Source organism: Pan troglodytes, chromosome 21 (genome assembly GCF_028858775.2).
Source record: "Pan troglodytes isolate AG18354 chromosome 21, NHGRI_mPanTro3-v2.0_pri, whole genome shotgun sequence".
NCBI classification, from domain to species: domain Eukaryota; kingdom Metazoa; phylum Chordata; class Mammalia; order Primates; family Hominidae; genus Pan; species Pan troglodytes.
In genome coordinates this window covers 70,507,672-70,533,379 of record NC_072419.2, presented here as the reverse complement: position 1 = coordinate 70,533,379, position 25,708 = coordinate 70,507,672, and the positions used below count along the sequence as shown (strand labels likewise).

The window sequence follows — 25,708 nt, the reverse complement described above, 5'->3', positions numbered from 1 at the left end:
AGGGATGTGGGGTGTAGGGAGGAAAAGCATATTGGAAGATTCCGTAAGTGAACCGACAAGAATCGTATCAGCCGGGGAGTGTGCTTCACACTTTGAAGATGGGGCGTGGGGTCCTCTGTGTGTCTCTTTTCTTATGTGTCAACAGAAGCTGAGAGACAAGGCCCCAAAGTGCACAGGGCTCACTTTCTGAGTATCTATCCCAGGAGACAAGATGCTGCAGAAACCTGCTCACTGGGCTGATTGGCAAGGCTCAAGCAGAATTCCTTGTTACCATTACATATGTAAATATGCAAGACAACTGGGGCATGTCTGGCTGACAGCTGGAGGGAAGGACGTAAGGTCTGTGTGCTCCAGAGGAGACGCTGCCTCTCCCGAGTGCGACTCCCCTGAGTTCTGCGCTGAGTCTCTCCTGCTTCTCAGAGAAGTCATGTGGACATGAACTGCAAGAGTCTCTGCAAAGGGACCTCCAGTTTTGTTTGGTGGGAGATAACCAGCTCACTGGGGCTTCTCCACCCACACCCACCCATGGGAGTCTGGAAATACAGCCCTGTGGAATTCTTCATTGCCTACATCCCTTACACTCCTGTCCCTAGGTCAGTCAGCCCTGGGCTCTGAAGTCCTGAGGCCCTGAGGCCCCACATCTGCTCAGGCAAAGCACTAGCATCCCGGGGATCAACTGCTCCTCCAAAGAGCCACTCCTGCCTCCCTGAGGCAGCAAAGCCGCTGAGCTTCTCTGGGCAAAAGAGCAGAATGGCACCCGGTAAAAGCCTGTGCACCACACCCCTGGGATACAGAGCACACAAGTAATCAAAGCACAAACCGCCAAGCTTAGACCCTCCTTTACAAGGACCTGAGGACCCGGCTCAACCTTGACATGATTTAGCCTCCCTCTCCCAGGAAATGTCTTGGCAGCAAACGGCTATCACTACTAGAAGCCCAGTAAGGTATGCCAGTTCTTCTCCTGTGGCCCTCTTGGTCCCCTACTGGGGCCTGTGTATGGCCAAACCCTGCCCCATGGGCTCAGTAGGCTCCACCCCAGACAAAGCTCTCCTGTCTGTAGGCTCTGCTCAATCAGCATCCCTAGCAGCACATTAAGCCCCCATGCACCCAAACAACATGTAGGCCACGTACTACAGGAAAACTCTCCACGGAAACGTGGATGCCGGGGCCACATGCTACAGGAAAAGTCTCCACGGAAACGTGGATGCCAGGGCCACGTACTACAGGAAAACTCTCCACGGAAACGTGGATGCCGGGGCCACATGCTACAGGAAAAGTCTCCATGGAAACGTGGATGCCGGGGCCACGTGCTACAGGAAATCTCTCCACAGAAACGTGGATGCCGGGGCCACATGTTACAGGAAAAGTCTCCACAGAAACGTGGATGCCGGGGCCACGTGCTACATGAAAAGTCTCCACAGAAACGTGGATGCTGGGGCCACATGCTACAGGAAAACTCTCCACAGAAACATGGATGCCAGGGCCACGTGCTACAAGAAAAGTCTCCACGGAAACGTGGATGCCGGGGCCACGTGCTACAGGAAAACTCTCCACGGAAACATGGATGCCGGGGCCACGTGCTACAGGAAAACTCTCCACAGAAATGTGGATGCCGGGGCCGCGTGCTACAGGAAAGCTCTCCACAGAAACATGGATGCCGGGGCCACGTGCTACAGGAAAAGTCTCCACAGAAACGTGGATGCCGGGGCCACGTGCTACAGGAAAAGTCTCCACAGAAACGTGGATGCCGGGGCCACGTGCTACAAGAAAAGTCTCCACAGAAACGTGGATGCCGGGGCCACATGCTACAGGAAAAGTCTCCACGGAAACGTGGATGCCGGGGCCACATGCTACAGGAAAAGTCTCCACGGAAACGTGGATGCCGGGGCCACGTGCTACAGGAAAACTCTCCACGGAAACGTGGATGCCAGGGCCACGTGCTACAGGAAAACTCTCCACGGAAACGTGGATGCCGGGGCGACGTGCTACAGGAAAACTCTCCACGGAAACGTGGATGCCAGGGCCACGTGCTACAGGAAAACTCTCCACAGAAACATGGATGCTGGGGCCACATGCTACAGGAAATCTCTCCATGGAAACGTGGATGCCGGGGCCACGTGCTACAGGAAAACTCTCCACAGAAACATGGAGGTGTTCCATAAAGACGCCCTTCCAGAAGTCATGCTGCTCCATGGACACTCTGTGGTGGGAACAAGGGTCCCCAAAGCTCACACAGGGCACTGCCACCAACTCAGACCTGAGCAGCAGGTCACTACCCTCTCTGAGACTTAAGTCCTTCACCCACAAAGTGGGAGGGGAAGAATTATTTGGAGATGGAGAGACATGCGTGGACGGAGCCTGGAAGTGAACCCATGAGGACGTCAGTGCTGTTGTCATCACCATGGCCTTTCTTGTCAGGAATCTGAAGTGAAGTGGAGGTTTTCATCCAGACGAGCCTGTTCTCTTGGGTTATTGAGCTTCTCGTGAGTTAATCTGAATCCCTGCTCGTGGATGCAAATGGGAAACGGAACATCAGAGACCGCTCCATCCTGAGCACGTCTCCTGGAAAACAAGCCTCTCGGGATCAGCTCCCGGCACCCAGAGGGTGGCGCTGGCTGGGACCCCTCTCTAGGGACCCGGCATCTTTGCACCTGGAGTCCTGCCTGCTCAAGGTAACCCCCACATCTGTCCCCACGGTGGCCCCAGACTCACTTTTATGGGGCTCTTGTGGGCAGAAAAACTCAGGAAACAAACAGGGCCTGCTCAGCTGAGATTGATGCACAAAGGTCCAGAGGAGAGGGAACCACCCCTCACTGGCCAGAGACTCCAACACAGGCCAGGGGGATGTGCAGGGCTGAGCTGTAGCCCCCCGTCTGTCTTCTCCTAATGAAGCCCTCTTTTTCCAACTCAGCAGCACTGCAAACTGGAGACCAGCCTGACCCAGGCCCCAGACAGGACGTTTCCACTGAGAGCCAGTGCTCTGCTGGGCTCTTCCCAGGAAGTGCTGCTGGCCTACCCCAAGGTTTCCTTCTGTCATCGTGGCAAGGAGAGCCCCCTTGTCCCAGAGCTGACACCCCAGCTGCCGGCTGACCCACTGCCAGCACACACTTCCTCCTTGCACTGGCACTGTGGCCACTCCACGCACAACCCCATGGGGGACCCCCTGCGGGTGACCGTGGCTGTTTTCATGCTGGCTGGGTAGCCTGGAATCTGGCCTGAGCCCACCTGCCCCCATGGTGCATCCCCTGGGCCTCCGGATGGGAGTCCCCGTGGCAGTTAGCTCTGATCCACTCCAGCCCTGGCAACCTGACCCCCTTCCACTGTGTAAAACCTCCCCACTCTGAAAACAAGAACAAAATAACAGGAAGGCTGAGTGAGAGGCCAGGTGGTAAGTGTGGAAAGCCAAATGTTTTCAGTCTTCACTAGGTTTTGCATCTCTGGTAACTATGGCTGCCTTTGGGGCCAGGAGCTGTTACCACCTGCCCCTCAGCAAAGAGGGGAAGGGTAGTCACTTGAGAGGAGCCCACACCTCCATTCTCCCATGCACCCCCTCAGCCCTCCTCCGTCTCCAGCACAGGAGATGGGGTCTTGCCTCCCTGCTGAGCCAGCTTGTCCATCTGGACTTTATACCCACCTCCTTCCCACTGTCAATGAAAGTTCCCAGGAATATCAACTCTTCCCTCCATTCTTCTGGAATATTGAACTACTCTTCCCAACTCTTTTTTTTTTTTTTTTTTTTTTTTGAGACGGAGTCTCGCTCTGTCGCCCAGGCTGGAGCGCAGTGGTGCGATCTCGGCTCACTGCAAGCTCCGCCTCCCGGGTTCACGCCATTCTCCTGCCTCAGCCTCCCGAGTAGCTGGGACTACAGGCGCCCGCTACCACGCCCGGCTAATTTTTTGTATTTTTAGTAGAGACGGGGTTTCACCGTGTTAGCCAGGATGGTCTCGATCTCCTGACCTCGTGATCCGCCCGCCTCGGCCTCCCAAAGTGCTGGGATTACAGGCGTGGGCCACCGCGCCCGGCCCTCTTCCCAACTCTTCAACAGGCTTGAGGCATCCATGTTTAAAAACACAGTCTCTTTGGACCTCACGTCCCTGCCCAGCCCCCTCTCCATCTCCTCCTGCTTCATAACTACGCTTCACTCCCCACCACAGTTGGCCTCCACCCACATCCCTCTACTGGAACAACAGGCGGCTTCATGTTCACAGGGCACGTGAGGGCCCACTAGACATCACTGCGTTGCGTGTCTGTTCACCCCCTTCTGTGGCAAACACTCGCCCCTGACCTTGTCGGTCACCTGTACAGGCTCCTCCTGGCCACCCGGCCACCCCATGTCAGATGGCTTCTCCTTTTTGCTTCCTCTCTGCCCACAATATCTGCTTCTTACGTGACGTGGGGTTTTCCTCTTCCCCTCTTCAGTCATCAGCTCCTCAAGCCAGAACCCTGAGGGTCATCCTTGGCCCCAAATCCTGCCAATGTTATTTTCTAAATCTCACCAGAATCTGACCATTTCTGACCTCTCTGTCTGTGTTGTTTTGTTCTGTTTGCAAAAACTGACAAACTCATTCTAAAAATTTGTATGGCAATTCAAGGAATATAGACTAGCCAAAACAATTCTGAAAAAGAGCAAAGTTGGACGACACACTTCTCAGTTTCCAAACTTACTACAAAGCTGCAGTAATCAAGGCAATGTGTTACTAGCATCAGGACGGGCATATAGAGAAGTGGGACATAATTGAGAGTCCAGAAGTAACCCCCTCTATTGATGATCAATTGATTTTTGACAATGGCACAAAAACAATTTAATGGGAAAAAAACTGTCTTTTCAACAAATGTGCCAGGACAACCAGATATCAAAAAAAAAAAAAATGAAGTTGGACCTCTCTCAAAAATTAGCTCGCACTGGATCACATATGTAAATGTAAGAACCAAAACTCCTAGAAAACACCGCGGTAAATCTTTCCGACTCTGGGTTCAGCAATGGTTTCTTAGCTATGACAACAACACTACAAGCCATTAAAGAAAAAAAGTAATATATTGGACTTCAACAAGGTTTAAAACTTTCGGAGTTAAAATAACACTGTCGGCCGGGAGCAGTGGCTCACGGCTGTAATCCCAACACTTTGGGAGACTGAGGCAGGCAGATCACTTGAGGTCAGGGGTTCGAGACCAGCCTGGCCAGCATGGTGAAGCCCCATCTCTACTGAAAATACAAAATTAGCTGGGTGTGGCGGTGCGTGTCTGTAATCCCAGCTACTTGGGAGGCTGAGGCAGGAGAATCACTTGAACCTGGGAGGTGGAGGTTGCAGTGAGCCAAGATCATGCGACTGCACTCTAGCCTGCGTGACAGAGCAAGACTCTGTCTCAAAAATAAATAAATGAATAACACTATCAATAAGGTGAAAAGACAACCCAAAGACTGGGAGAAAATATTTGCAAATCGTAAATCTGATAAAGAGCTTGTATTTGGAAAAAAGAACTCTCATAACTCATAATAAGACAAATAACCCAATTTTAGAATGAGCAGAGGACTTGAACAGACATTTCTCCAAAGATAACACGGGAATGGCCAATAAGCACATGAAGAGATGCCTAACAGCTAGTAATCCAGGAAATGCAAATCAAAACCACACTCAGATACCATTGCACTAAAATGGCTGTAATTTTAAAGATAAACAGATAGTAACAAGTGTTGGCGAGAACCCTCATAGAATGCTGATGCGAATGTAAAATAGCACAGTCACTTGGAAAATGGCATGGCAGTTACTCAAAATGTTCAACATAGAGTTACATGACTCAGGAATTCCACTCTAGATATTTGCCCAAGAGAAATAAAAACATATGTCACATAAAGGCTTGTACACAACTATTCATAGCAGCTTTATTCATACTAGCCAAAAAGTGGAAAAACCCAAATGTCCGTCAACTGCTGAATGGGTGATACGAAATACAGTGGCACAGTCTTTGGCAATAAAAAGGAATGAAGTTGCTTATACATGCAACGATGTGGGTGAATCTCAAAAACTTCGTGTTCAGTGAAAGAGGCCAGGGACAAAAGACCACATATTGAACAATTCCATATTTGCGAAACGGCCAGAACAGGCGAATTCGTAGATAGAAAGTAGATTCGTGGCTGCCTAGGACTGGTGGAGGAGAAAATGCAGAACGACTGTGAACCGGCATGGGGTTTCTTTCTGGGGTGATCAAAACAGTCTGAACTTGGGCTGTGGTGATAGATGTACAACCCTACACGTACGCTAAAACCACTGAATCGTGTGTGTTTAATAGGTGGATTCTGTGATGTGCACATTACATTCCAATAACGCTGTTTTTAAACAGTGGCGTGTGGATGGTCAGCGAGACACTCTGGGGACCCTTGCCGAGGGCAGGAGGTCCCAGCGAGTCCCCTTCGGTCCAGACTGGGTTCTGTGAGCCTGTGTCCCGGGCCAGCCTCTGGACCACTGCGCCTCAACCCCAAGCTGGACCACCTTGATGCCTATCACTCCCTGCTCCTGGAGGCCAGGGAGGGCTGGGTCCAGGGATACAACAGGAGAATGGGTCATGCGAGTGACATGAGACAGGCCACGGAGGTCAGAGTGAGAGCTCTTGGGTCCACTTCACCCTCCCACTCCTCAGAGCAGTTAGAGCTGTACTCATTCAACAGGGCCAAAGGAAGGCGACCTGCCTCTGCACAGCCAGGAGGCATCGTGACCCAGAACGGCACAAGCTCACCTCCCACCTCGGCCAGTGCTATGTCAGGATGTGTCCACAGCTATCCATGCAGCTGAGCCGATGGCCAGGGCCAATCCCACCTGGTAGCTAACCCAGCAGCAACAGCCCCCCATTCTGCCTGTGCGTGCGTATTGGCTGGGCCTGCCACGTCCTGGGACACCGTGGCTGCTCCAGCCGCCACTTCCCTGGAGAGGGCAGGCCTTCTTAGCTTTCATCATACCTCATGCAGAGTGAAACTGAAAAGCTGGGCCCAGGGTTGAGTATAAACTTACATCTTGTCATTCGAAAGGAAAAAAAACAAAAAACTTTTTTCCTGCTTCTCTCAATCCCTCATTTATCCACTTCTTGCTGCTACTTGGGTTTAAATCAAAGCCTAGCAAGGCAGCAAGAAAAGGGTTAGAATAAAAATTTAGAAACAATGTAAGGCCCACACGAAACCCATCGCAGGTCACAGTAGACTCCTGGGGGACCACAGCCCAGGATTCCTCCCTCTAGACCCAAAGAGCCTGACACCCAAGGTGACACCCCTGAGGTCCAGGCTGCACCCCCAGACATAGGAAGGGAAGGCCCTAGGAGGCAAACAGACTCACATCCATGTCACATGACTCCTGGAGGAGGCAGCAGGAGAACTAGGTCCAGCATCTGCCTCTCAAAGTTCAAAGCGAGGTCCCCACCGCAGCCTGAGCACTGCCAGGGTGCTCAATAACGGCTGTTCCTGGGACCTTTCCTGGCCTGTGGGAGGAACCTGCACTGGATGAGCAAATGAATGTTTCAGGAGGCTCCTTCAGGCTCCCTCGACTAACAGTGTGGGCAGCGGTTAGAGCAGGAACAAGGACAAACCAGGAGGCGGGACACAGACTCTCCAGACGCATGTGGACAGGGCAGATATGGCCCAGCCCAGACAGTGACAGGAGGACTTGTTTGGGAAGGCTTAATACCATTGTGTCCATCCTCCCCAACTTGGAAATAAATTGTAAAACCAAAATGAAAAATTCAACAGAAGACTTGGGAGATAGAGTCAAAGAAATATACTAGGAAATTGAACAAAAGGACGAAGAGATAGCAGAGACGGAGGAAACGCTGAGTGAGGCCTGACACTCAGTTTGGGAGTTCCAGAAAGAGAGAATTAAGAAAATGGGAAGGAAAAGTGTAAGTTAAATAATAAAAAAAATTTTCCGAGAACTAAAGGAAATTATATTTTTAGATTAAAAAGCCCATTAAGTGCCCATAATCGTGAATAAAAAGAGACCCACATCCAACCAAGCCCAGCACTATAAAATTTTAAAACACCAGGAATAGAAAAAAGACCCTAAAAGCTTTTGAAGTGGGAAAAAGTCACAAACAAAACCGATAACTAGAATAGGATCACATTGCTCAAGAGCAGCGTTCACAGACAGTAGAGAAAGCCTCTTCCCAATTTTAAGGGAGTTGACATTCAACTTCAGGGCATGCCCTCTATGCCCAGGCAAAACACTGATCACAGGAAGTAGAATAAAAAAATCCAGATATGCACAGCCTCAAAAACTGCGCATTGAACAATGAGTAAGGGAAGTGAGGCCAGGGTGGTGCATGGGGCAGGGGTGGTGATCATCGTCTACAAGAAAAACAAACCACAAAATCTTGTATGAGACATAACACTGGTAAACTGTTTGGTCCACCAGCGAAACATTGAAGATAAAGAAAGATAACGCTCAACGCTACAAAGGAAGCTAACTGGTCACTGTGAGCACAAGCGTCAGAAAAGGTCCAGTTCTGGAGCCACAGGGAGGCCAATCAGCCCATTATACTTGGATTGTCCTGTCCCACACCCTGTGAACCCCAAAGTCCTGGGCAACTGGCCAGTGAGGCTCCCCAGTGCCAGAGCCCTTGCAGGGGAGAAGGTGTCCCCACCAAGGCCTAGAACAGAGGGTGGGGCTGTCCTGTGGCGACCCAGAGGTTGGCCTGCAGAGAGGGGCTCAGCAAGGGGTCAGCACTTGTGTGGAGTAAGGAGGGTGCTGCTACGGGGAAAGAGGTGGATCAAAGAAGTAAACACATTAAGATAATGGAAACCAGCTTTCTCACTGTCGGAAGAGGACGTTATGCCTACGGAAAGGCAGAACCTTAGAATGAACCCTGTGTGGGAATTGGAATCAGAGGTTATCAATATGAACTTGTGTTTTTCAATAAACATCGATAGATGGAGAAGTAAATACAGACCTAGGTGAAAAAGGGTGTGTGTGTGGCGTGTGTCTGTAACTGTGTGTGTGTAGCATGTGTGTATAACTGTATAGAGCATGCCTGTAACTGTGTAGCATGTAACTGTGTGTAGCTTGTGTGTAGCATGTATAACTGTGTGTAGCGTGTGTGTAGCATGTACCTGTGTGTAGCATTTGTGTGTAACTGCGTGTGGTGTGTAACTGTGTGTAGCATGTGTAACTGTGTGTGACTGTGTAGCATGTAACTGCGTGTAGCATGTGTGTAGCATGTGTGTGGCGTATGTGTGTAACTGTGTGTAGCATGTGAGTGTGTAACTGTGTGCAAATGTGTCTGTAACTGTGTGTGTGTAGCATGTGTGTATAATTGTATAGAGCATGCATGTAACTGTGTAGCGTGTGTGTAACTGTGTGTAGCCTGTGTGTAGTATCTGTGTGTAACTGTGTGTAGCATATGAGTATGTGTGTACACACATACGTCTTCCCAGCCGTGTCCACTAGAGGCCCAACACCCAGGTCTCAGGCTAACACCATTTTCTAATAAAAGGAACCAGAGTTCCAGGCCCCAAGCAGGAAAGGCAAGAACAAGAAAGGACAGGGGAGCTGGACCGAGGCTACAGGAGCCTCTGTACTGGGCTTCCACTGGTCAATCAGGGACAATCTGAGCATCAAAAGAAGGCTTTCAGCCCATGGGATAAAACAGGAAACAATGAGTCTATAGAGATATCCATCAAAATTAAGTGATGGTTTGTTGAGGATGGAGATATTTCCATAGTTTCAAAGTACCTTCCCCCCAAATATTTATTAATTGCAAAGGGAAAATGACTGGCATTTCCCTCTGGCATAGAGGTGCCGGGATGCCCCATCTAATCCAGTGACCAAGTCAACATTATGAGTTAAGGGACAAATCAGCATCAGGTGAAGGGAGAACCTCCCACTCAGGTGTTCCTGCATCACGGGCAACACTGGACAAACCCACGTTGAAGGGCATCCCACCAAATAACGGCTCAGTGCTCCCACGTTGAAGGGCATCCCACTGAATAACGGCTCAGTGCTCCCACGTTGAAGGGCATCCCACCGACTAACGGCTCAGTGCTCCCACGTTGAAGGGCATCCCACCGAATAACGGCTCAGTGCTCCCACGTTGAAGGGCATCCCACCGAATAACGGCTCAGTGCTCCCACGTTGAAGGGCATCCCACTGAATAACGGCTCAGTGCTCCCACCTTGAAGGGCATCCCACCGAATAACGGCTCAGTGCTCCCACGTTGAAGGGCATCCCACCGAATAACGGCTCAGTGCTCCCACGTTGAAGGGCATCCCACCGAATAACGGCTCAGTGCTCCCACGTTGAAGGGTATCCCACCGAATAACGGCTCAGTGCTCCCACGTTGAAGGGCATCCCACCGAATAACGGCTCAGTGCTCCCACGTTGAAGGGCATCCCACTGAATAACGGCTCAGTGCTCCCACGTTGAAGGGCATCCCACCGAATAACGGCTCAGTGCTCCCACGTTGAAGGGTATCCCACTGAATAACGACTCAGTGCTCCCACCTTGAAGGGTATCTCACCGAATAACGGCCCAGTGCTCCCACAATGAAGGGCATCCCTCTGAATAATGGCTCAGTGCTCCCACCTTGAAGGGTATACCACCGAATAACGGCTCAGTGCTCCCACGTTGAAGGGCATCCCACCGAATAACGGCTCAGTGCTCCCACGTTGAAGGGCATCCCACCGAATAACGGCTCAGTGCTCCCACGTTGAAGGGCATCCCACCGAATAACGGCTCAGTGCTCCCACGTTGAAGGGCATCCCACCGAATAACGGCTCAGTGCTCCCACGTTGAAGGGCATCCCACCGAATAACGGCTCAGTGCTCCCACGTTGAAGGGCATCCCACCGAATAACGGCTCAGTGCTCCCACGTTGAAGGGCATCCCACCGAATAACGGCTCAGTGCTCCCACGTTGAAGGGCATCCCACCGAATAACGGCTCAGTGCTCCCACCTTGAAGGGCATCCCACCGAATAACGGCTCAGTGCTCCCACGTTGAAGGGTATCCCACTGAATAACGGCTCAGTGCTCCCACCTTGAAGGGCATCCCACCGAATAACGGCTCAGTGCTCCCACGTTGAAGGGCATCCCACCGAATAACGGCTCAGTGCTCTTCCAAAAGCACAAGGTCACGAAAGGCGAGGAGTGCTAAAAACGACTTTAGAGGAATGAGACACCAGGACCACGCACAGCACGTGGTTCTGAACCCACCCCTGAATGGGTCTGAGGACCAGATGGCCGAGAAGGTCAGGGTGGAGCAGTAGGAGAGCGGCTTCTCTGCTGGAAACACCCACGCAAGTGTCCTTGGTGATGGCATTGCATCAGCAACACGCTCTCAAACGCTCAGGAGAAACAGCTTGGCCCTTTACTTGAAACGTTTCTGTGGCTTTGAGATTGTTTCAAAATGTATTTTTGAAAATAATGAGGATGGGGGACTGTGATTTAAGTAACCAGTCGTCAGTGGAGGCCTCTGTGAAGAGAGAAGCTGGGAACAAGGAGGATCCTGAGGTGCCTCCTCCAGGCAGGACGCTCCACCTCCCTCTGTCCCAGGACTGCTCCTGGAAGACCCTGAAGTCCATGATGTGCTCAGCCAAGTCTGCTTCCAAAGCTGGCTGGGCAGGTGCCGGCCCCAGCCCCACCCAGGGTTTCTCTCAGGGATGGCCGGCTTTGTTCCTGGGGGCATCCTGGAAAGCCCAGGGGACCAGGCACCTGAGAAAGTCTGACAAGCTTGGAAATTTCCATGAAGAAGGTGGAACCCATGCCCTAGAAACTGCGGGTCCCATGGGGCTGAGAGGAAGGTGGAACAGGACTCCCTCAGCCCACACAGGACCCCCCCACATTTGCCCCTGCCCCCAGCCTTTCCCAGCAGCGGGTCCAAAACAGGCCCACTAGCTCCGGAGAGGGGTACCGTCTTGTCCCTGCCCTGGAGAGGGGTGCCCTCTTGTCCCTGCCCCCGGAGAGGGGTACCCTCATGTCCCCACCCCTGGAGAGGGGTGCCCTCATGTCCCCACCCCTGGAGAGGGGTGCCCTCTTGCCCCCACCCTGGAGAGGGGTGCCCTCTTGTCCCCGCCCTGGAGAGGGGTGCCCTCTTGCCCCCGCCCTGGAGAGGGGTGCCCTCATGTCCCCGCCCCCGGAGAGGGGTGCCCTCATGTCCCCACCCCTGGAGAGGGGTGCCCTCTTGCCCCCGCCCTGGAGAGGGGTGCCCTCTTGCCCCCACCCTGGAGAGGGGTGCCCTCTTGCCCCCGCCCTGGAGAGGGGTGCCCTCTTGCCCCCACCCTGGAGAGGGGTGCCCTCTTGCCCCCGCCCTGGAGAGGGGTGCCCTCTTGCCCCCGCCCCCGGAGAGGGGTGCCCTCATGTCCCCGCCCCCGGAGAGGGGTGCCCTCTTGTCCCCGCCCTGGAGAGGGGTGCCCTCTTGCCCCCGCCCTGGAGAGGGGTGCCCTCTTGCCCCCGCCCCCGGAGAGGGGTGCCCTCATGTCCCCGCCCCCGGAGAGGGGTGCCCTCTTGTCCCCGCCCTGGAGAGGGGTGCCCTCTTGCCCCCACCCTGGAGAGGGGTGCCCTCTTGCCCCCGCCCTGGAGAGGGGTGCCCTCTTGCCCCCGCCCCCGGAGAGGGGTGCCCTCATGTCCCCGCCCCCGGAGAGGGGTGCCCTCTTGTCCCCGCCCTGGAGAGGGGTGCCCTCTTGCCCCCACCCTGGAGAGGGGTGCCCTCTTGCCCCCGCCCTGGAGAGGGGTGCCCTCTTGCCCCCGCCCTGGAGAGGGGTGCCCTCTTGCCCCCGCCCCCGGAGAGGGGTGCCCTCATGTCCCCGCCCCCGGAGAGGGGTGCCCTCTTGTCCCCGCCCTGGAGAGGGGTGCCCTCTTGTCCCCGCCCCGGAGAGGGGTGCCCTCTTGTCCCCACCCTGGAGAGGGGTGCCCTCTTGCCCCCGCCCTGGAGAGGGGTGCCCTCTTGTCCCCGCCCCCGGAGAGGGGTGCCCTCTTGTCCCCGCCCCGGAGAGGGGTGCCCTCTTGTCCCCGCCCCGGAGAGGGGTGCCGTCTTGTCCCCGCCCCGAGGGCCTCTTCCTCTCCACACCCTGGGGGGCCACAGTCACAGGAGCTTCTGCTCCGGGGTTTGGGGCATCTGGAGGAAACACAAATGGGACCGAGGGGAAAATGAGGGCAAGTTTTGCTCTTTTTCTTTCCTTTTTTTTTTCTCTCTGGAATCCAGAGAGAAGTAAAATGAAGACTTGCTGAGTGGCGCAAAGGCAGACCAGCTTTTGCTGAGTTTAGGTGAAAATGAGAGAAGGGAGAGGTGGGGGCAGGGAGTTGGCAATTCTATAGCTTTGCACATTTCTCTCATTATTTTGCTTCTAAATCAGCCTCGCTGGTACTTTCTCTATTCAATAAAAGCCAAATGCAAGCCATGTCCTCTAATCTCTCCAACAGCAGCTCACTGCTGAGAAAATAATACAGATGTAACTTCCAGCATCATACACTTTCTTTTCCATTTATATGCAAATAGTGACCTTTCACCCAGGCTGTCTCAAAGAAGTGTTTCCTTAAAAATGCAAATAGCATGTTGCAGGCAGTTACTGTGGCTGAGTCTTTCTTATATTATTATCATTATTTCTTTTAACCTTACCAACGCTGTAAAAACAACAGCTAAACTGCTCTGCAGTAATAATGACTTTCCAAACCAAATCACAGGACGGGCTCTCCAGGCGGCCTGTCATCCCCGGCTGCCAACAGGGGAGGAGTGTGCCCAGCCCAGGGCAGGCAGTGTGCTGGGAGGGACACCAATAGTGTCACATTCATCCCTCCCGGGGTGCCTGGGAGAGCAGTTCAGCCGTGTGACCAGGCCTCACACCCAGGCCGGATGCCCGGAACCCAGGCGGCACCAAGGAAACCACTCCACACTGCTCCACGCAGACACACACAGCTTTTCCTTCTGGGGCGAGAACATCCTCAGCTCCAAGTGGGGTTCAATGCTGTGACCCCAGTCCAGCACATTCGCCCCACACCCAGGACAAGGAACCCAGAGTGGGGACCTCCAGAAATAGGTGGCTCCCAAGAGGCTACCAGGGAGCAGGAAAGATGCTAGAAGAGGAGAAGCCAGGGAGGGGAAACAGACACAACTACAGGGAAAGATGCTGCAGGAGGAGACGCCAGGGAGGGGAAATGGACACAACTAGGAAAGATGCTGCAGGAGGAGAAGCCAGGGAGGGGAAATGGACACAACTACAGGGAAGGATGCTGCAGGAGGAGAAGTCAGGGAGGGGAAATGGACACAACTACAAGGAAAGATGCTGCAGGAGGAGAAGTCAGGGATGGGAAATGGACACAACTAAAAGGAAAGATGCTGCAGGAGGAGAAGTCAGGGAGGGAAAATGGACACAACTACAAGGAAAGATGCTGCAGGAGGAGAAGCCAGGGAGGGGAAATGGACACAACTACAAGGAAAGATGCTGCAGGAGGAGAAGCCAGGGAGGGGAAATGGACACAACTACAGGGAAGGATGCTGCAGGAGGAGAAGTCAGGGAGGGGAAATGGACACAACTAGGAAAGGTGCTGCAGGAGGAGAAGCCAGGGAGGGAAAATGGACACAACTACAAGGAAAGATGCTGCAGGAGGAGAAGCCAGGGAGGGGAAATGGACACAACTACAAGGAAAGATGCTGCAGGAGGAGAAGTCAGGGAGGGAAAATGGACACAACTACAAGGAAAGATGCTGCAGGAGGAGAAGCCAGGGAGGGGAAATGGACACAACTACAAGGAAAGATGCTGCAGGAGGAGAAGCCAGGGAGGGGAAATGGACACAACTACAGGGAAGGATGCTGCAGGAGGAGAAGTCAGGGAGGGGAAATGGACACAACTACAGGGAAGGATGCTGCAGGAGGAGAAGTCAGGGAGGGGAAATGGACACAACTAGGAAAGGTGCTGCAGGAGGAGAAGCCAGGGAGGGGAAATGGACACAACTACAGGGAAGGATGCTGCAGGAGGAGAAGCCAGGGAGGGGAAATGGACACAACTAGGAAAGATGCTGCAGGAGGAGAAGTCAGGGAGGGGAAATGGACACAACTAGGAAAGATGCTGCAGGAGGAGAAGCCAGGGAGGGGAAATGGACACAACTAGGAAAGATGCTGCAGGAGGAGAAGCCAGGGAGGGGAAATGGACACAACTACAGGGAAGGATGCTGCAGGAGGAGAAGCCAGGGAGGGGAAATGGACACAACTACAAGGAAAGATGCTGCAGGAGGAGAAGCCAGGGAGGGGAAATGGGCACAACTAGGAAAGATGCTGCAGGAGGAGAAGCCAGGGAGGGGAAACGGACACAACTACAGGGAAAGATGCTGCAGAGGAGAAGTCAGGGAGGGGAAATGGACACAACTAGGAAAGATGCTGCAGGAGGAGAAGCCAGGGAGGGAAAATGGACACAACTACAAGGAAAGATGCTGCAGGAGGAGAAGCCAGGGAGGGGAAATGGACACAACTAGGAAAGATGCTGCAGGAGGAGAAGTCAGGGAGGGAAAATGGACACAACTACAGGCACTGGGGTACGGGCTCCCTCCTGCTCCCCTGACCATCTCTACTGACTAGGCCAGGCCACAGGCTGGGGAGAAGCCCACAAAAGACACCCACTCTATCAGCCGCACCTGTCCAACAGCCCACCTCTGTCTGTGACTGCTGCCTCCGAGGGCTGCTTGAGGCCTGACCCTCCCACGGTGCTCAGGAGGGGAGGGAAAGTGGCCAGGCTGACCCATGGGCCTTGCCTCACTGGGCCACCATCAGAGACACTTTTTCCAATCAGGCACAACTGGACTCGCCTGCCTGAATCCTGGGGTATGGGAAGGGGTAGAACACAGAGAACACAAAGGCAATAAGAAGGGGCTGTGATGGAAACAGGCCTGGTCCAACAGGTATTCCAGATGCAAGATAAGAATTAAGAGGGTATGAGGCCAGGAATGGTGGCTCAAGCCTGTAATCCTAACACTTTGGGAGGCCGAGGTGGGTGGATCACTTGAGGGCAGGAGTTAAAGACCAGCCTGACCAACATGGTGAAACCCTGTCTCTACTAAAGATACAAAAATTAGCCAGGTGTGGTGGCACATGCAGGAGGCCGAGGCAGGAGAATTGCTGAACCCAGTAGGCGGAGGTTGCAGTGAGCCAAGATCACACCACTGCACTCCAGCCTGGGCAACAGAGTGAGACTCCGTCTTCAAAAAAAAAAAAGAAAGAGGGTATGGCCAGAGCCGGCAGCGCTGGGTTTGGGGGCGTCTTCCCCATGGATCTTTGGGAACTCCCCAGAAGACACGTCAGCCTCGCAGGATCAAGAGGTCCTGCTCTGGAATTCTGCTCCAGCATTTTCGTTCCTTAGTCCCAGAAATTTTTCTTAGAACCGTTCAGCTTTCCAGCCCAAAAACAGAAGAAATGGCCATCTCCTTCTGCCTTAAAACCACATTTTACTGAGGCCTTGAAGACAAAATTCCACTAGGAGGGGCATCTCACATTCCCTTTAGGGTCAGGATGAGCCCACACCCTGGCTCATCCCCAGTTCAGAAGGGAGAGAGCTCGAGGGAAGATCCCCAGGCCTCAAAGCCCTTGGGGATTTTGGCTTTCACAACAGTTCCGTTTTCCTTCTCCAATCCCAGGCTCTCCAACTTCAGGACCCCTGCCCAAATCCCTGCTTGGGTAGGGTGAGCCCAGGCAGCTGCTCTCTGATGGGTTCAACTGCAGCCCTAGCTCCAGGGCTCAGAGCAGCCCCCTCTGCTGCTCTACAGGCTTAGAAAAATTGTGGGGGGCGGGGGGATGTGTATGGTAATTTCCCAGCCTGGATGGACAGTGGTCAGTACACGAGAGCCAACACAGAACACATTTGGGGGAAACACAAACGCTTCACCCACACCAGAGGTGGCCTGGCCTCTGGGTGACTGGGCAGGAAGTGGGTGGCCAGCAGGAGGGGCTGGCAGGGGGAGAGCTCACCAGGTCCAGGGTCCCAAGGCCATCAGAGGGCTCTCCAGGAAGAGGAATTGGACTCTAACTCTTATATTGACGTGGGTTTGGGTTCCTCCAGATGCCAGAGGTGTAGGGGGCTAGGGTTTGGGTTCCTCCAGATGCCAGAGGTGTAGGGAGTTAGGGTTTGGCTTCCTCCAGATGCCAGAGGATAGGGGTTAGGGTTTGGGTTCCTCCAGATGCCAGAGGTTAGGGGTTAGGGTTTGGCTTCCTCCAGATGCCAGAGGTGTAGGGAGTTAGGGTTTGGGTTCCTCCAGATGCCAGAGGTGTAGGGAGTTAGGGTTTGGGTTCCTCCAGATGCCAGAGGTGTAGGGGTTAGGGTTTGGGTTCCTCCAGATGCCAGAGGTTAGGGGTTAGGGTTTGGGTTCCTCCAGATGCCAGAGGTTAGGGGTTAGGGTTTGGGTTCCTCCAGATGCCAGAGGTTAGGGGTTAGGGTTTGGCTTCCTCCAGATGCCAGAGGTGTAGGGAGTTAGGGTTTGGGTTCCTCCAGATGCCAGAGGTTAGGGGTTAGGGTTTGGGTTCCTCCAGATGCCAGAGGTTAGGGGTTAGGGTTTGGGTTCCTCCAGATGCCAGAGGTTAGGGGTTAGGGTTTGGCTTCCTCCAGATGCCAGAGGTGTAGGGAGTTAGGGTTTGGGTTCCTCCAGATGCCAGAGGTTAGGGGTTAGGGTTTGGGTTCCTCCAGATGCCAGAGGTTAGGGGTTAGGGTTTGGGTTCCTCCAGATGCCAGAGGTTAGGGGTTAGGGTTTGGCTTCCTCCAGATGCCAGAGGTTAGGGGTTAGGGTTTGGGTTCCTCCAGATGCCAGAGGTTAGGGGTTAGAGTTTGGGTTCCTCCAGATGCCAGAGGTTAGGGGTTAGGGTTTGGCTTCCTCCAGATGCCAGAGGTGTAGGGAGTTAGGGTTTGGGTTCCTCCAGATGCCAGAGGTTAGGGGTTAGGGTTTGGGTTCCTCCAGATGCCAGAGGTTAGGGGTCAGCCAAGGACAAAGGCTCAGACCCTGGGGACGAAGGGAGCTCCACATCCAGCAGCAGGTTCTGACTTAGAAGCCGCATGTGCGATTTGCAGCCAGACAAAGCCCAGGCCACCGGTGTGGGTGACACTCCACAGGGAAGAGGTGCAGAGCCCAGAGTCCTGGAACAGATTCCCCGAGACAGGCTCCAGGCAGCCTTCTAGGGATTGCTTCCCTGAATGCCATTCAGTAACAAATCCCTTTGTTTTCCCTATCTGGCTGATGCACCTAGGAAGCAGACTCCTTACTTACAGGACTTACCGCTGGATGAGGGAAGGCAGCAAGCTTGCAGCACCTCATAACTCTTAAAAATTGGGTAAATTTGGCCGGGCACAGTGGCTCATGCCTGTAATACCAGCACTTTGGGAGGCGGAGGCAGGCAGATCACCTGAGGTCAGGAGTTCAAGACCAGCCTCGCCAACATGGCAAAACCCCATCTCTGTTAAAAAAAAAAAAATACAAAAATTAGCCAGACTTGGTGGCACGCATCTGCAGTCCCAGCTACTTGGGAGACTGAGGCAGACGGAATTGCTTGAACCCGGAGGCGGAGGTTGCAGCCGAGAAGGCGCCACTGCACTCCAGCCTGGGCAACAGAGCAAGACTCCGTCTCAAAAAAAAAAAAAAATATATATATATATATATATACATATAGGACCAATTTGTCTATCTGTGTCATGGGGAGGGAACGAACGCCTCACAGCCAACCCACTTTGACGCATCGGCGACATGGCTGGGTCACGGCTCACCAAGGCTAGGGTTGGGCACAGCCTTCGTGGAAATAAAATGAGGAAGCACAAAACTCTAAATAAGCCAGCCAAAACAAAATCAGACCACTTAAAAAAAAATGACTGTAAGAGGTACCTCTTTAATGTGCAGTAATAGTCTAACATTTTATCTAGGCGGACTTGATCTCAAATAACCAGAAGGCAGGGCTCAACCTCAAGAAGGAACAGAACTGCTCAACTGAGCATTTAAGTAGCTTTTCTTCCCAACATAAGTGTCCTTCCAACCTCAAAGCTAAAATGTGGATCCTTCCCTGGTCCAGACCAGCTTTGAAAACTCCATGTACCATGTGAACAAGGGGGGCCCTAGGCAAGATTGGGGTACCCCACTTGGACCCAGCAGGTCCAGACTTGCGGTGCCCCATCAGGTCCAGCAGCCCCTTGACTTGGGATGCTTTCCTCAGGCCCAGCAGCCCCCAGAGCTGGTTGCCTGCAGGCTCTCCCGGAAAGCAAGCAGGGATACCCATCAGTCTGATGCAATGTCACAGCAGAGACATTGCATCCCGAGAGCGGGATTTCAAATGTGAGACACGTGAGAGTAAAGGTAAGTAAAGGAGGGCCCGGGGTGGCATCTATAAGAAGCCTTGAAAGAGAAGCAAAAATTCAGCTGCAGGAGATGAAGGGAGATAGGGAGGCATGTTTGGGAATCGTGGGTAACAACCCAGTTTGGGACGGAGAATAAGGTTGGAGGGCATGCTGGGGACAGGCTCTAGATATGTCCCAGGCTGTGAGGAAGAGACACGAGGGCAGTAAGGGTCATACTGTGGTCTGCGGGCAGCCTCCATGGCAGCCTAGGACACTGGGCAGGAAGGCTGGGTGGGGCTGGGTGGGACTGTGAGGGAGGCTGTGCTGGAAAGATCTTAGATTCAAGCTACACCACTCACCTGGGAAGCTAATTTGCCTCCCAGCCTCAGTGTCCAGTACAGAACACGTTCATGAGAATTAAACAAGTTAGCACAGTCTCAATGACTAAAATAACAGTGTCAAACGTGTTTCTTTGCCCCTTGCGACCTAAGTCAGATTTTTTGTTCCATTCAAAGATTAAGGCCCAGTCTCAATGAAAATAATGTTAACCATAGTAAGTCATCCCAATTTCAAATCCCTGTTTTTCCCTAAACAAAACTTCGGTAAGGGCAGGGTGAGCACAATCCCACATGCTGACGAGCAACTGACAACCAAGTATTCAGTCAGCAGTAACTGGGAGGCTGCTCTGAACCATCTCCAGGCTCCCTGGGATGGCAGTTATCCTGGGAAACTCAGAGCCAAGAGGGAACTTGTCCCCCAGCTCTAAGTCTTGTAAAGAATGGGCAGCACCTTCAGTTAGGAGCCACTTTGGCTGCCCACAGAGCAGGATTGCTAAAGCCATTTGATTTTCAGAACCCAGAAACCCTGTAGGTGTAAAGACCCAAGCGCTTTGACAAGCTAGCTCAGCAAGGCGCACACCGGGATTGGGGACGCACCTCGGGTCTGTGGGTCTGGCTCACTGGGAGGCCACCCCAGGCACCTGCTGCTGTCAGTTTGCGGTCCGAGAGTCTCAGGGACCTTCTAGGGCCTTCTAAAGCAAGCCTTGGTGCACCATGGAGCATCCAAACTCCCACTCTCCTCCCACTCAGGCAGGACAGGTCAGCCACTGGCAGCTCTGTGGGTCCCTGAGGGAGACATGGAGGGTCCCCCAGGACCAGGTGAGAGGCTCCAACCGCCTTGACCCAGGGCCTCCTCTTCTCACGCTCCTCCTCTGATGTGTGGATTGCAGGCGGCAAAATGGAAAAAAAAGAAGAGGACCCAGATGGCTTCTGCCCCAGCCCTCAGACCAGTGTTGAACACGATGGAGGTGTGAAGCCAGGCGTGAGAGAGAGGTGGGGCCAGCAGGCTCATCTGTCAGCAGCTCAGGCCATATGGTGCCTCCACCTTTCCTCCCGAGCATCCAGATCCCAAGTGCTCACCCCCACCTTGCCTGGCCACCCTGACTCCTGCAGAGCGCTGCAGCCTACTTCCTGAGGACCGTCCAACCTGCACCCTCCTGGCACAGGCCGTGCTCCCAGGCCACAGTCCCAAATAAACCCCAAGGCACAGCGAACATATCCAATCAACTCCAAGCAACCCCAGGGCAAACCACACACTCAGTTGCCAGAGCACAAAGTCACTCTCTTGAAGGTTGGGGCTGCTGAGTGGAGGCTTCCGGTGCTGCAGGACAAGGGGTGGCAGGAGGACCACAGACACCCACAGCTGTGTCGACATCCTCTCTCCTCTGCAAGGCCTGGACTCCAATCCTGGCCAAGGCAGATGTACTCAGCCAGGGCAGATTAAAGCACGCTGAGTTACTTTCGTTCCCGATTAAAATAACATTGCATTTTTAAGTGCAAATTGTAAAATAAAAAAAAGGATGAAGTGATGGGTGAAACCAATCTTCCCACAAGGAACGCTCCTAATGGCATTAACCGTGGGGAGAAAAGACTCCACGCTTGTATCTGGTTGGTTCCAGTAACACTGAAGAGAAACAGGAAGACATTTTCAAACTACGCTTTCCACTTGCAAGTATCCATTAATCTCTTCTCTCTGACGCTGGCTCCGTGGAAGCCTGAGATCAAAAACATTTTAATTCCGGTGAAATTCCTCTTGCTCATTTTTGTTTTGAGTTTTTTAAAGTGATGTTTGGGGAAATTTTGTCTGAAAGACAGAAAAATGCCGGGAACCTCAAGAGGCCGTGAAAGCACATTCCACCCCCCAGGCCTCCAGCAGACACTCCGGGCTGGGCAGTGGGCTCCCCAGTGGGGCTGTCCTGGAGCGGGGATGGGTCCCGCAGTCCCCAAAGAGCAGGAAGCCCACGGGGGAGCAGCACGGCAGCCACTGCTCTCTTCCCTTCTGGGAAACACGGCGTTTCTCGGTCTGACTAATCTAATGATGCTGGTTCCCAAAGACCATTTTCCTGTAAACTCACACCACAACATTCCTGTTAAAATTACATCTGTAGACAACTAACTTCTGGTTTATTCATGAGGGAGTTCATAAGGAAAATGCAGAGGGGGAGGATCTAAGATGAGGGAGATGGGAGAGAGGAAGAAAGAGAAGAGCCCCCCCAGCCCCTGCGGGCACCCTGCTCCACTCTCCCGTCCAGGTTCCTACAAGAGAACAGGCAACAAAAGAGGGGCTCTGAGATGTGTCTTCCGGCATTGGGACAGGCAGAGCATCCACTCTCCAAGATGCCTGAGTAACATGAAAGTCTGGCTGACCGACCAGTACCCTGCCTGCTCGCAGATCAGGTGACCGCCAGCAGCCCCCACCCACCCCACAGCTAACCTCCTGACCCCTGTTCCACCAGCTGGGTCAGTTCTCTACCTCCTCATCCACTCCAGGCCCGGGGCTGACCAAAGTGTTCTGGTTGTTCCCGGGCTCATCCCCACCCTGAGCCCCGACAGAGGGGTCGGCTGGACCCAAGCCTTGCTCAGTCTTTTCCAAAGTAGACGCACCTTTTGCACTGAGTCCGTCCAGGAAGAGCTCAGCCCCCACCAGCCTGCCCACTGCCACCGAGCAGCGGCTGGAGGCCCCGGGTTTCTCTCTGGCACTTTGTCAGTCTTCAGGAACCTCTCCTGCTCTCTCTGCACAGTACTGGGTTGTGCAAACTGGCATTCCAAGCGGCCCAGACATCACCAGACTGAGCAGCACCAGGAAGACAGTTAGTCAGGCTCTGACCCCTGTCTCCCCAGTGCAGAGTGGTGTGGGTCTCCTCTCCCCACCACACCACCACAAATGTCATTGTCTGCACATTCAGTGACCCCAGGCCAGAGAGGAAGGGAGTGAGTCTCTGAGCAGCACCAGGGAGAGCGCCCACCACGTCCACAGCAGGGACAGGCCAAGCTCCAGCCACCATCCAGGCTGCCGTTGGTCAGCTGCCAGAGCTGCCCAGCGTGCACCCCCGTGGCCGCATACCCTCTGCCAGCCTCTCCCTGACATCTCCGGCACTAACAGAGCTTCCAAGTAGAGGCTGCTGCAACCCCCAGACCAGAGCAACTTTGCATCCCACGTGGCTAGAAGGGGTCATCGCAGACAGTGTTTCCCCACTCATGCACCAGGGGCATTCAAGGGAGTAGGTGACCACTGCCTTTGCCAGAATCTTCCAAGGGGGGCCAGAGCATTAGCTCTGAACAACTGAGGCTACCTCCAGATCTGTGGGCAATGGCTGAGGGTCACACAAACCCTCGAGTGGCACTTTGGACAGAAGCAGCCCCCCTGCCTCGGGTCTCTGAAGAGGGCTACCAGGCCCTCTTCAGGGATTCATGGCCCAAGGGGGTCAGAGCCGAGGCTGTTCCAGAGCAGAAAGGCCTCTTTGTCCAACTCTCTGTGGCTCCTGCTCAAGCTCCTGGATCAGCAAGTACCCCTGGGAAGTTCGGCAAACGTCCAGGTGCCCAGGGGGTCGGGGGGACCCTATAGGAGTCTCAGTCTCTACGGGACAGAAGAATCCATAAGGCTGCCTCCTTCTCTTTGAAAACAAACTGCCCTCTAAGCCCTGACCCAGCCTCCTCTGCACAAGGAACAGCTACCGAGGGAGACAGGGCAGGGTCCTGCCTCTACTGGTAGCAGCACCCTGGCTGGTACCACAGGACTCCAATCCCTGCTCTCTTACTCTTTTGTTTACCGTTAATTAACAGGGCCATATGGAAGGAGGCGATAATCACAGCCAAGGACCAATGGGAGGGGAGCCCGGGGTGGCAGGGAGCCTGGGGGCCGAGGGGAGCCTCCTTCAGTCAGCCCTGGTGAGGATACAGCACCCCCACTCCCCAGGCCAGAGTGAGGCCAGGACAGGCTCTGCCGGCACCTCAGAGGAGACAGAGGCAGAGGATACCCCTCAGCACCGAGTGGGCCCCCCCAGGTCTGCCCCAACATCCCTCCCACCTTTTGTGCACTCAGCCACTGGCGTTAGAGGTGTCCTCAGTTTTCTGTGATTTAAAAGAAAAAAAAAACTGCAAGGGCAAAATTCTCCACCGATCTCTCCCAAAAGGATAATTATAATAATCGCTGCCATTATCATCATCGTGACAGAGTCCATGCCCAGGACCAAACCCACCTGCAGCCACGGAACCCCCCGCACCACCGCAAATGTTTTGTTTCCAAAATTAAACACCCAACTTTACCAGCCAATGGTGTCCACTGATTCAAAGGTGATGCTGAGACAAGCAAAGCCCTTGGTGACTCAGGAGGAGCAGTGAGAACCCACCACTCCAACACAAAGCCACCAGCACTTGTTTATTTTCCTGGTTTATAGAGAAGAAAGTGAATTCAATAGACAGAACCAAAGTCCACGGCCCCAGAACTACAGACAATGGCATTAGGGTGTTCAACTTCTTAGCTAACCCTGATTTTTAGTTTTAAATACAAAAATCCAGTTACACTACCACCATAAACAACCACACTCCACAGCTGCACGGACACGTAGCGAAAAAAGGGGCTGAGAGGAGCGGCCGATATTTACTTCTGCACATCTATCCCACAGACGCATGCACCCTAGATATTGATCCTTAAGTTGAGAAATGCATGACATGCAGACAAAACGTTCACGTGAGCACCTCTCCTCAGTACCTTGGGTGGGGGTCACACATGACACACCCCAGACTCTGAGACCCTGCTTCAGAGAGGTCTTCTGCTTAAGCGGCCAGTGCTCTCCCCAGGTACGGGGCTGCTGGGTCCCACGGCCACAGACATATCCGTTGTTCCTCTTCCAGAAATGCGCATAAAGTTTCTGGTTTTGATATGCGCTCCCCTTCCCCTAATGTCTCCTCTGTCAGACGCACAACATGTCCCCTGGAATCTCAGAGGAGCACGAACAACAGAGAGACAGGAGAAAAACAGCACACGGCAGGCCAGGGAGGAGAAGAAAGCCCCCGTCCTCCAGAGCAGTTTCAAAAAGCCATCCTCAGACCTGCTTTTCCTGCAAACAGAGCCTTCATCTTAGAAATTAACTCTGCCCGCGCGCCCTCTCCCTGTCTCTGTCCAAGAGGAAAAGCCAAGCGTTGGGTATCTGCCTTTGTCAGAAAGAACGTAACGTTGACTTACCTTTCCCCACAGCTATTGTCTGTCCTCTTTCAAAATGACATCACGGAAAGCAATCATGAAATTTACATGGGGGGTGCAGGGTGGACTGGGGGAGGAGAGGGAAGGCAGCTGCCTCCCGTACAGCGGTCACATGTGGGGAAGCCTGCGTGCGGGTTTCAATTAAATATCTTCTCCCCTTAGTGTGCGAACTCCTAAGCCAGCTAAAGGCGACGTCTCATTTACTTAATGACTGCTCTCATTAGCAGCGGTGGCACGGGCTGGCGGGGGAGGCTCCTTTGTAAATACGCTACCCATGAACCCTTGGGGCTCCAATATATCTGTTTACTCTCTGAGGTGAAATAAATTTACAGTATAGCATCAGAAAGATGGATCTGCTGAACTGGGGGTGAGAGGTGTCCCAGTCCGGTGGAGCCCTGTGTCCTGCTCTGAGCCTCGGCCAACAGAAGGTGCCTATGTTTGTCCACACTGATTCATACTCAATGTGCAGCATGATTGAGTTTTTTTAAAAAGCAAAACACACAAAAGGGCAGAGAGCATTACAACCACCACATTCACCCCCCTCTGCTTTCTCTGCCAGTGGTTCAGTCCAATAATTCCTAATAGCAGCAACCGGAATGACAGATGCCCCGGGTTAGCATGGCTACAGCGAAAGTACTTTACAATATTTATTGGTGGTGAGGAATATGACCTACCATCATAAAGAGCGGGCTGCAGAATTTATTACTCAAATGAACCAGGAATATTACATATCGGCTCATCTGCATATTCAAGTACCCCTGACTTAAATGGATATGTATTTTTTAACGGCATAAAAGGTAACTATAGCCACAGACCAAAAAATAGAGTCATGCACACAAAGAATAGATCAGGAAAAGACATTTTTCTGTTCTCACACTTTCCCTTCTCACTTTAATTTTTACA

General features: G+C 53.3%; 1 protein-coding gene across 4 annotated transcripts in view; it reads right to left on the bottom strand.

The window, feature by feature from the left end:
* MYT1 (myelin transcription factor 1) overlaps nucleotides 1-25,355 on the bottom strand; it is a 78,956-nt gene extending 53,601 nt beyond the window's left edge. The window contains exon 1 of one of the 4 annotated variants that reach the window (XM_016938301.3): nucleotides 24,788-25,355. The gene's annotated coding sequence lies outside the window, so the exon portion shown is untranslated. Of the gene's footprint in view, nucleotides 1-24,313; nucleotides 24,765-24,787 lie in introns of those variants that run through there. The other 3 variants (XM_016938302.4, XM_016938303.4, XM_024352120.3) reach the window with 3 other exon arrangements.
* Between the last annotated feature and the right edge of the window lie 353 nt (nucleotides 25,356-25,708).